Below are 10,339 nucleotides of genomic sequence, written 5' to 3' on the forward strand. Positions count from 1 at the left end.
TTTTGCTTCAGAGATCAGAAGATCTTTGCCTGGTACAATGATGGTCATATCCTCCTGGGTTTGGGGGGTTTTGTTTTTTTACTTTAGTCATCTACCAAAAGTGTCTAGGAATAAACAACTGAACACAATGCGTGCACTGTAATATAGATTCAAGAATATGTCAAAGCAAACTTACCCAACTGGCCCTGAGAAAGATAACCTTTGGGAAATCTTCCAGGCCAGTCATGATTGCTGAAGAGAAGATAACCAAATGTTCATTACTCAAAGGGCTTCTTCAACTGACAAGAAGTTCTAGTCTTTCAGTACTAACACCTTCACTTGTGGAAATTCATCTTAGAATGAGGAGCTATAGCATCTAGTTCCTCTGAGAATATTCTTCAATCAACAAGTTGTCCACCTAGCTAAGGGACAGCTTCCTGGAATTAGGACTGCAGAACCTAGGTTATAATTAACTCAGACTTCCTCCCCCTTTTGTACCTTGGCCATGACCTTAATCCTCACCTAGATTTTCCATCCCGACTATGGATAAAATTTTGTTCTAATTTATATCAACTGAACTCTGGTCCTGTTAGCCTAAGTTGGCATTGATGCCTGAAAGGAATCCTAAACCAATTTTAGACCATTTAGTTAGACTTTAAGCATGACTTTAAAAAGCTAGACATCTCAGTTAGAGGGTAATATTATCCTTTTTCTCTCTTTTGTAAAAGAAGGAAGGAAGGAAGGAAGGGAAGAAGGAAGGACGGAAAGGAAGAAAAAAGAAATCACTTGGTAATGTTATGTCTAGTGAATTTTTTCAGAGTAATTTGGAGGCAAGTAATATCTCCAGTTCTAGGAACTGCAGCATTGACAATACATAGAAAGAATGAAAAGGGCTGATCAAATGGGAGAGGCTTTGGAATTGAGCAGGTTTCATCTGCATGGATTTAAAGTCATACTTAAGTAATGATCATCACTAGGTCCATTGCACATATCTAAAGAGCTCAAAACCCAAAGAGCTCTTTGCAAGAGATGAGGTTTATGGAACAGAATCAAGTGTTTTGCAGGTGTGAAAGGTGAGATTCAAAGAAGCAGTTACAAAACTTCACACACATGCAAGTCTTCCAGAAAAGAGCTATCCCTTTCCTACTGCGTTAAGGGGAAATTAGAAACTGTCCAAGATGGACTCCTTTGATCTCTTACCTTCACCTCAAACTGATCTGCTTCTAACTATCCCTTTCCTTCTTTTCTCTTGTCCTAGAAAGAGACATTTAGGACTTTCTTTCCAAAACTATCCTTCTATATTTGCTCTTGATTCTCTTCCTTTCTACTCTTCAGCCATCTCTTCCTATCCATTCTCCATTTTTTATGTATTCATTTACTGGCTCAATGAACATTTCTTATACTCTTGTTATAGGACATACTAAGTTTTGGGGACACTGAAGTGAAAGACAACTTTCCTACCTTCACAGGACTCATGGTCTAGTGGAAGAGGTAGCAGAATACATTATCACAAACCACACAATGACCATACAGTATGTTAATACCCACGACAGATGTCTGCATATTATGCTACAGCAGTATGCACAGGAGAGGTGGAAGAAGGTTGGGGTGGACGGTGTAATACATGAAGTGGGTCAGGAGTTAGCCAACAGGACAAGTGGGAAGGAAGGACATTTTAAACAGAGGGAATGACATGCACTAAAGCACAACCATACAAGAAAATTCAAGTTCAGTGAGGCAAGGACATAAGGAATCAGAGGTGTGTTTGGAGGTAAGAGGCGAGGGAAGAGTGAGACCAGATAATATAGGATCTTAAGATGATAAGGAACTTTTAGGGGTGCCTGGGTGGCTCAGTCATTAAGCGCCTACCTTCAGCTCAGGTCATGATCCCAGAGTCCTGGGATCAGCCTTGCATCCGGCTCCCTGCTTGGCAGAAAGCCTGCTTCTCCCTCTCCCATTCCCCTTGCTTGTGTTCCCTCTCTTGCTGTGTCTCTCTCTGTCAAATAAATAAAATCTTAAAAAAAAAAAAAGATAAGGAATTTTAAAAGTATTTTAAGTATTTATTAAAGTATGGTCTAATTTGCATTTTCGGAAGGTCAGTCTTTGTAGCAGAGGATGATTAGCCTGGGAACCATTGCAGGAATCCTGAAGAAAAGTGAGCAACTACAGGAGCATGGTGGTGCCATTAGGAGAAGTGATACAGAGAGAAGCAAACTTCACTGTAAAGAGGAATTCAGTTTAAGGACATACAAGGGCGGGTCACCTAGGTGGCTCAGTCAGTTGAATGTTTGCCGTAGGCTTGGGTTATGATGGCGGCGTCCTGGGATCGAGCCCCACGTTGGGCTCTCCACTCAGCGGGGAGTCTGCTTCTCCCTCTGCCTGCTGCTCCCCCTGTTTGTGCTCTCTCTCTGTGTCAAATAAATAAATAAATAAAATCTTTAAAATAAATAAATGAATGAAATATTAAAAAGAAAAGAGGGCTAAGAACATAACTCTAAGAAACACCAATGCTGAGGGATGGATATGTGACAAGAAGCCAGTGCAGGGGTTTGAGATAGAAAGTTGAGAGAGGTAAAAGGAAAAGCAGGAAGGAAAGTGTGGGGTCACAGACACCAAGGCAGGAGAACTTCCAGAAGTTCGACAATGCTACCAAAATACCAGGAACAACAGAATGAAAAAGTCACCATTAGTTTTAGCAACCTGGAAATCACTGGGGTTTTTGCTGTCACCAGTATCAATGGGAGTGGGAGGCAGATGACTCTGGTTTGAAGTATGCAGGGAAGATGGTAAGGAACTGGGGTGGGGGGGCTGTGAATGTAAATATTCTTCTCAGAATCTTGGCTGCATCGTCATTAGGTAATATTTCCCCCTTATTTTCTGACCTAGGCAGCCCTTGGAAGCCATCACTCTATAATGGATATATGTGTACATCCTATTCACTTACTCATTTACTTATCCATTCATCCTCACCTCTCCTTCTCTCAAGCCCTACACTTCATATATCAGCACATTTTCACTCAATCTTCATAATATATCCTGAATCTATTTCTCATCACCTCCACACTACCAACCAAGGCCAAGGCCCCAACATCTTGTCACATGGACCAGTGCAATAACCTTCCAACAGATTTCCTTGCTTTTACCCTTTGCCTCCTTCTTGTCTATTCTTTTTTTTTTTTTTTTAAGATTTTATTTTTGGGGGCTGGCTCAGTGGGTTGAGTGGGTGGCTCAGTGGGTTGAGCCACTGCCTTCAGCTCAGGTCGTGATCTCGGGGTCCTGGGATCGAGCCCCGCATCGGACTCTCTGCTCGGCAGGGAGCCTGCTTCCTCCTCTCTCTCTGCCTGCCTCTCTGCCTACTTGTGATCTCTCTCGGTCAAATAAATAAATAAAATCTTTTAAAAAAATTAAAAAGATTTTATTTTTGAGTAATCTCTACACCCAACATGGGGTTTGAACTCAAAAACCCAACAAGAGTTGCATGCCCAACTGACTGAGCCAGCCAGGCGCCCTTCCCTCTTGTCTATTCTTATACCAGCAGCCAGAGGCACCCTTCCAAATACTAAGTCATATTTTGTCAGTCTTCTATTTAGAAGCCTCCAGTGATTTGTCATCTCGTTTCAAGGCCCTGTATGATCAGAGACACCCTTGCCCCAATTCTTTACCCACCTATTTTCCAACCACTATTCCCCTCAGCTTCCTTTTCACCAGCCACACGAGCCCCCTTGTGCCCTGAACACACTCTGCCACAGGCCTTCTGCATTTGTCGGCTTGTACTCAAAACACTCTTCCCTCAGGTATCATCAGTCCTTCAGCACTCTCTTCAAACATCCAAAGGTCTTCCCTGGCCGTCCTTTATAGACCATCATACCTTAGCCTCTCTCTTCTCTCTGTCGTGCTCAACAGCACTTGTCACCATCTGACCTATTATAGTCATATATGTATTGTCTGCTTCCCTTCACTAGACTGTAAACACCTGCAAAGTACGCCTTCCAAGAGCACCTCCTCTGGAGAAGCGGAGATAAAGATAACCAAGAAAGCCATCCCTGCCCTTGAGGAACCCACACTTCAGTGAGTCATCCAACCTAACAAGTAATTAGAATGGAAATGCTCAGAGTTGGATGCGAGAGTCTGAGGCCCTGGGGAACAGTGCGGTTTGGAGCACTCTTCAGGCTGGGTAGTAGTTAAAACCATGAGCTCACCCGAAGAGAATGTAAGAAATGAAAAGCACTCAGGAGACACTGGTATTTAAGGGGTGAAGTTCAGAGGAAGGAGGCCAAGAAGGCATAATAATAATCAAAGACATGAAGAAGAGCTGGAAGAATGAGCCACTGACGTCAGCGCTACTAGAGCCTTTACAGAATACTGCTAAGGATCAAGCCAGGATCATTCCTCACCACTCACAACACGTCAGCTACTGCTCTAAGTATGTTTCATATGTTCACACATAAACCCCAAGGAGTGAGGTGCTGGTATGACCCTATCTTACAGAGAAAAAGTTCACCACCCGAGTGCACCCACCTACGAAGAAATAAAGATCAGAATCCAAGCAGTCTTCAACCCTATGTTATTATCCACTGAACTATACGAGGCTGGCTCTCTCTATTTTTCCCCTATTTTATCAAGTACCTACTAAGGATCCGATACTCTAGGTTTCGGATGTAGAGCTGTAAGGCAGTCCCTCTCTTCATGGAGCTCACATCCTTGTGGGGGAGTCAGCCACTGAACAAGTCAGCTGATGCAAGACAGACAGGGCAGACAGTAAGTGCTTGGGGGTCTGGCTGGCTCCGTCGGTGGAACACGGGACTCTTGATCTCAGGGTCATGAGTTCAAGCCCCACATTGGGTACCACATTGGCGGGTACTTTAAAAAAATAAAATAACAGATAATAAGTGGCTCAAAGACAAATGAAGTAGGGTAAAGTTTTATGAATGATAGGTGGTTGCCTCTGGGAGGAGGGGGCATTGAAGTAGAGATCTGAAGGAAGTGAGAGAGGGAGCCAAGAGGATATCTGGGGGAAGAACATTCCAGGCAGAGGGCACGGCAAGTGCAGAAGGCTTAAGGTGTGAGTGTGCCCGGTGTGTTCCAGGAACTGCAAGGAGGTCAGTGCAGGGGGAACACTGTGAACGAGAGAGAGAGAGGCAGGTGACAAGGTCAGAAAGATATAGGAAGGCTTCCAGAACATAGAAGTGAAATATTTCACATAAATGAAATAAGTAAAGGGATCAGACATATTAGCTAACACACTGAAAAAAGGAATGTGTGTGTCCATTTGTATTTAGATATATACATTATATACATATATGCTTGTGGATATTCTGAAATACTGGACAACAAACTCAACAGTGATTACTTTTTGAGGGAGGGAAGAGACATGCAGACTTTTAACTTTATATTGTTTCATACTACTTGAAAAATTTCACCTTGCATACATGACTTTTATAATAATCAAAAATTAGCTTAAAAAACAACCACAAGTGGCCTCCACTCGCGTCTCCTTGTTCTTTCCATTTCCTTCTCAACCAAATACAATCTGACCTCGGACTTTACCTTTGTTCTCCTACTGCTTGCACAGACATCGCCTGTGACTTCCCCGGGACTCTCAGGGACCGTCCACAGTCCTTTTGCTTCTCCATCCATCTCTCAGCTACGTTTGACGTTGCTTACAGCTCTTCTCTTTGAAATGCTTTCCCTTTTGGCTCCCCACTTGTCCACTTTGACCTCATGGAATCTTCTTCCTCTGATCGCTTTCACTGGCTACTTTTTATCAGCCCACCCAACAGACTTGGGTTTCTTCTAGTTCTATCCTTGACCCATTTGCCTCTGTGCACTACGTACACTTTTTCTGTTGGTCTCATCTGGGCTTACACTTTCAGAAACCTTCTCTATGCTGCCAAGTTCGCGATCTAGATTTCCAACCTGTTCTTGAGCTCCAGTCCATATACCCAGCTGCCTATTAAACAGCTCCACCTGCAGATCTCACGGACATCTCAGAGCTGACTGCTCTGAAACCAGACTCATCATTGCCAAATAATATCCTCCTCCTGCTGTTGTTGTTCTTATCGTGCTGGTGGTATCAGCATCTGCTTGGTTGACCCTAGCTACAACCTGAGGAAAACACTTCTTGCTCACCCTCCACATCTAAATGGACCTCTAAAAGTCATTCTATCTGCTAAATATTTTTGGAATCTGTCCTTGTTCCCACATCTCCACTGTCATGGCACTCACAATCCGGACTATTACATGTGGATATGGGCATCTAAGTCCCGGGAAGAGCTCAGAGATACTCTAACTGCATTTTCTGCCTCGAGTCTTGCTGTCAGCCTGCTTTCTTACACTCATTTGTCACAGTGACATGGCACAAACTCCCATTACGTCAGTCCCTCCTTGAAATCTTTCCATTTTTTCTAAACCTTTCTTGAGTGAAATCCAAAATCCTTGCTTGATCTGCCTAGTCCTTTTTTGACACTTCCCCAATGTACCTTATGTTCAAGCAATACTGAGGTACTCTTTGGTTTTCAAAGGCCTCTTTCCTTTGCATGTTTCTGTGAAAGTTCTGTCACATGGCATCACTGTATTTCCAGGTCTAAACCAATACCTGGTACAAAGCAGAAGTTCAATAAAGACTCCTTCAGTAAGTAAAAGGACAGAAAGTTGAGGGTTTAGGACACCAATCAGAAGACTAGAAGAAGAGGGGCCCTTGGGTGGCTCAATTGTTAAGCGTCTGCCTTCCGCTCATGTCATGATCCCAGGGTTCTGGGATCGAGCCTTGTGTCAGGCTCCCTACTCCACAGGAAAACTGCTTCTCCCTCTCCCATCCCCCTGCCTGTGTTCCCTCTCTCACTGTCCCTCTGTGTCAAATAAATAAAATCTTAAAATAATAATAATAAGACGACAACGACTATTATAAGAGTACACCTTAGGGGCACATGGCTGGCTCAGTCAGTTAAGTGGTAGACTTAATTTTGGCTCAGGTCCTAATCTCAGGGTCGTTGGATCCCACCCCAAGTTGAGCCCCCTGCTGGGTTCTACAATCAGCTCGGAGTCTGCTTAGGATTCTCTCTCTCTTTCTCTCCCTCTGCTCCTTCCCCCATTTGTGCTTTCTCTTTCCCTCTCTCTAATAAAGAAATAATTTTTTTTTTTTTAAAGATGACATATAGGGCGCTTGAGTGGCTTAGTTTGTTAAGCGTCTGGCTTCGGCTCAGGTCATGATCCTGGAGTCCCAGAATGGAGTCCTGCATTGGGCTCCCTGCTCAGCAGGGAGTCTGCTTCTCCTTCTGACCCTCTGCCCTCTCATGCTCTTTCTCTCATTCTCTCTCTCAAGTAAATAAATAAAATCTTTAAAAAAATAAAAAATAAAAGGTGACATATAAGTAGAAATGATTTTATTTATTTATTTAACAGACAGAGATCACAAGTAGGCAGAGAGGCAGGCAGAGAGAGAGGGGAAGGGAAGCAGGCTCCCCGCTGAGCAGAAAGCTGGATGCGGGGCTCAATCCCAGGGTCCTGGGATCATGACCTGAGCCAAAGCAGAAGCTTTAACCCACTGAGCCACCCAGGTGCCCCTTTAAATCCTTGTTTTAAAAGATTTTATTTATTTGAGAGAGAGAGAGGTTGAAAGAACAAGTGGGAGGAAGAGCAGAGGAAGAAGCAAACTCCAGTGGAGCAGGGAGCCTGACATCAGACTCACTCTCAGGACCCTCGGATCATGACTTGAGCACCAAAGGCAGATGCTTAACCCACTGAGCTACCCAGGTGCCCCAGATAAATAAAATCTTAAAAAAAAAAAAAAAAAGTGTACTTTTTTTTTTTTTTTTTTCTGCTGAAACCTGGGAACAAAAGAGGAAGGCAACACAAGGGGGTAAAGTGTACAAGGAGGGGCGCCTGGGTGGCTCAGTGGATTAAGCCGCTGCCTTCGGCTCAGGTCATGATCTCAGTGTCCTGGGATCGAGCCCCGCATCGGGCTCTTTGCTCAGCGGGAGCCTGCTTCTCTCTCTCTCTCTCTGCCTGACTCTCCGCCGACTTGTGATCTCTCTGTCAAATAAATAAATAAAATCTTTAAAAAAAAAAAGAAAAGTGTACAAGGAGTACACTTTAGAGGTAACTAGGAAGAGAAGGAAAGGAAATGCTTTGGTGCCACACTTGCTTCAAGAGTCTACAAGTAAGATCGTAATAATCAAATAATAGTTCTTCCTATCATTTCTCTCTCTTTGAGAGATATGAACTTCAGTCAACGGTTCCTTTTTTTTTTTTTTTTGAGAGAAAGAGAGAGAGCATATGCTCAGTGGGTGGGAAGGGGCAGAGGGAGAAGGAGAGAGAGAGAGTCTTAAGCAGGCTCCAAGCCCAGCATAGAGCCTGGTCAGGGGCTGGATGTCATGACCCTGAGATCATGACCTGAATTGAAATCAAGAGTCAGAGGCTTAACTGACTGAGTCCCCAGGCACCCCATCATTGGTACAATTTCTAAAGGACACAATTAAACTGACTTTATATAAAATTTTTTTTAAGATTTTATTTATTTATTTGACAGATGGAGATCACAAGTAGGCAGAGAGGCAGGCAGAGAGAGAAAGGAAGGGAAACAGGCTTCCTGCTGAGCAGAGAGCCCGACACGGGGCTCGATCCCAGGACCCTGAGATCATGACCTGAGCCGAAGGCAGAGGCTTAACCCACTGAGCCACCCAGGCGCCCCACATAAAATGTTTTTTTAATCAAACCCATAGCCCAGTACATGCTGCTGCCAAAATCTTCTGATAAAACAAGACCCTTTGGGTATGAATCTCAAGGTCTGAGAGTTTAGCTGGGAAGGGTCCTTTATTCTGCAAACATTAATTGGGCTGGTACAGATACTGCTTAGCACAGGGGATACGAAGATACATGACTCCTGTTCTCAAAGAGCTCATGGCCCCCAAATCAGCTAGCCCTTGCCTTTGGCCAGGACTATGTACTTAATCCTTAACAGAAAGTCAGCTGTCCATGCTGGAGTCTGTATTTGTTTATTTTATTTTAAAAGATTTTATTTATTTATTTGAAAGAGAGAGAGAGAACACAAGGGGGGAGGAGGGGCAGAGGAAGAGGGAGAAGCTCAACAGGGAGCCCAATGGGGGGCTCCATCCCAGGACCCTGGGATCATAAACTGAGCCAAAGTCTGTCGCTTAACCAACTGAGTCACCCAGGTGACCCCGAGGTCAGTATTTAAAGACCTTTTGGCCATAGGTGTTGTTATACCTAATTTTTTGGAGCTCAGAAATGGAAACTCATGGATTCAGGGCAGTAGCAAAATGTAACCATCGCTTCATTTATAATAAAATGGTGCCTGTGTAGAAGGGTAATAAGGATTGGCCCTTCCTTCTCCAGAAGACAGTAGCATCTAAAAATTCTGAACTGTCTGGGCATCTGGATGGCTCAGTTGGATGAGCGCCTGGCTGTTGATTTCTGCCCAGGTCCTGATCTCAGGGTTGTGGGATTGAGCACCCCCTCCCCACCATTCCTCTGTGCTCAGTGGGGAGTCTGCTTCTCTCCCTCTGCTTCTTACCTCCCCATCCTCTGTTTTGTCTCTCTCAAAATAGATAAATAAAATCTTAAAAAAAATTATTAAGATTCTGAACTGTCTTCTGCTCAATGATGATCAAGGCATCCAATGGGCAAGCTTAAATGACTCAGGCACTATTCTTTTTTAGTTCGATGACTTTAAGGACTTTAAGGACTACTAATACAATGTTTTCCGTTGGCAGCCTGTTTGGAGAAAGGACATGGCTGATCTGAGAGAGGGCATCTTCATCAATGCCTAAGAAAATCCCTGGGGGTAAAATGTGTCTACCTGAATGAGAGAGAAGACACTTTACTTAGATTATGTCATTCAGTCTTCATAATACTCTCCGATGTTGCTATTAGTATCTTTATTTTTGCAAATTAGGAAACAGGTGTAATAAGCCTATGCACCTGGTTCAAGATCACATAGCTACAATTACAGAACTTGCAATTCAAGCCCAGATTTGTGACTCTGAGCCCACATTAGTTCCACCACCATACTGACTTCCCATGAAGAGTCTTTCTGGAGAGGGGAAAAGGGAGTGAACAACTAGAGGTCCATTCAAACCAGAAGTAATTCATAAGCTTGCAAAAAGGGTCCCTATCTTTTTTTTTTTAAAGATTTTATTTATTTATTTGACCGAGAGAGATCACAAGTAGGCAGAGAGGCAGGCAGAGAGAAGAAGGGAAGCAGGCTCCCCGCTGAGCAGAGAGCCCGATGTGGGACTCGATCCCATGACCCGGAGATCATGACCTGAGCCGAAGGCAGCGGCCTAACCCACTGAGCCACCCAGGTGCCCCTGGGGTCCCTATCTTAAATTTTCCCTTTTGT

Source organism: Mustela erminea, chromosome 9 (assembly GCF_009829155.1).
Source record: "Mustela erminea isolate mMusErm1 chromosome 9, mMusErm1.Pri, whole genome shotgun sequence".
NCBI lineage: Eukaryota > Metazoa > Chordata > Mammalia > Carnivora > Mustelidae > Mustela > Mustela erminea.